Source organism: Myotis myotis, unplaced genomic scaffold (assembly GCF_014108235.1).
Source record: "Myotis myotis isolate mMyoMyo1 unplaced genomic scaffold, mMyoMyo1.p scaffold_m19_p_1, whole genome shotgun sequence".
In the NCBI taxonomy this organism is placed as follows: Eukaryota; Metazoa; Chordata; class Mammalia; order Chiroptera; family Vespertilionidae; genus Myotis; species Myotis myotis.
In genome coordinates this window covers 184,395,291-184,397,101 of record NW_023416313.1, presented here as the reverse complement: position 1 = coordinate 184,397,101, position 1,811 = coordinate 184,395,291, and the positions used below count along the sequence as shown (strand labels likewise).

At 40.9% G+C, this 1,811-nt stretch overlaps 1 pseudogene; it reads right to left on the bottom strand.

The window, feature by feature from the left end:
• Positions 1-1,100: 1,100 nt before the first annotated feature.
• Positions 1,101-1,438, bottom strand: LOC118654733 (annotated as a pseudogene).
• Between the last annotated feature and the right edge of the window lie 373 nt (positions 1,439-1,811).

The following is a 1,811-nucleotide window of genomic DNA, read 5'->3' as shown; positions in this document are numbered from 1 at the left end:
GAGGTGACCTCTGAAACTAATTTAACCCTCAGGGAATTCTGGTAGGAACATTTTAATATCTTCACTTGCTTGAGGCTCATAGACAAAGCCTGGAGGGAAGTGTCTTCCAGACCATGCAATCAGCCTGGAAGACATTGTGGCCTGAGTCTGTTGCTGAAAGAGACTTTGAAGGCTTTGAGGACAAGCCTGTGATGGCTGTGGAGGATACTGTGTCTCTGGGCAAGTCTGTGAGTTGGAAGTGAATGATGATGATGTGGAGGAGTTGGTGGAGGACCACAACACTGAGCTGTCTGCCCAGGAACTCCAAGACCTTCAGAGGGAGCAGCAACAGACAGTAGCAGAGGAGCGCTTTTCAGAAGTGGAGGAGGGTAGGGAGGATATTCCTACTTCACTAATCAAGGAAATGCTCGAGTCCTAGCCAGTTAGTGGATAGAGCTTCAGCCTGTAGACCAAAGGGTCCTGGGTTCAATTCTGGTCAAGGGCAAGTACTTGGTTGCAAGCTCTTCTCTGGCCGAAGCCCTGGTCAGGACTCAAGCAAGAGGCAACCAATCGATTTGTTTCCATATTTCTGTCTTTCCCTCTCTCTTCTACTCTCCCTAAAAATCAATGGAAAAATATCCTCGGATGAGGATTAACAAACAAACAAGAAGAAAGAAAAGAAAAGAAATGCTTGGGAAATGGGGAGAAATGCAACGTTTTGTTGAGAAATATCACGAAGATAAAGAAGTAGCAAATCGAACAATAAACTTGTTCAATGACAATGCTGCAGTGTTTCTCATCAGGCAAGTGTTAGAACACAAGCAAAAACAAACATCATTGGGTAGGTTTTTAGTGAGAGGCCCAGTGAGCTGGAAGCAAGTTCTAGTGGAGCAAAGAGACGAGAGAGAAAGAACCCCAGAACAGCTACCTGACCTTTCCAAGCAATAACATCCCTCCATTCCTCCTCTCCATAGCCACTCATCGGTAGCTCTCAACATTAAAGTTCTAGTGTGTACGTAAAATTTCACTTTTAATGTACATTTCATTTCCTTTTTGTTATTTTTCATTTACATTTTATGTCCTTTATTTTTTATTTTTATATTTTTACTGTCCACAGTATTTCATTTATCAAGAGAAACTATTCCTAGCTCAAATATTCATGTTTCATAGTTCAGGAACACAGGTCAGTGACAAACTTCCATGGAATTCAACTCAAAAGAAATTCTTTACATTCCAAGATCACTTTGTACTCTGAAAGATACCAGCCTTGCTCATCTCCTGGATCTTTCATGGAATCATAATTTCTGTAGAAATATGCATTTGCCTTCTTTCTTGGTTCAGCTACACCAAACTTAGAGGCAGCTGCAACCCCCAGGGATACAACAATGGCTCCAACAATATGAAATCTCAGACGCTTGGCCAGAAGGCCACACATCTGAGGTTTTGGCAAAGACGGTAGTTATAGTCTTCCCCAACACCAAAGTCTGTCCTTCCTCTGTCCTTTTTGTTTTAAAAGTGTTTATTTATAAACCGCACTTTAGACATATACTATATACAAGAAAGGTTAAAACAATCTTTTGGAGGTCTGGAATGGATTAATTCCATTTACATTTTTTCTAATGGGAAAAATGATTCGGTTTTCGAACAAATCACTTCTCGACAGCCTTCTGGAACAAACTGAGCTCAAAGTTTGAGAACCGAGGTTCCACTCTACTCTCTTGGGTATTAGGGGCAAACAAATCTATAAAATGCAATCCATAACCTTAAGCTGCTCACTCATCCATAATGTGAAATACATATGCAAACATAATTGCAACTCTTAAGGAAGTACA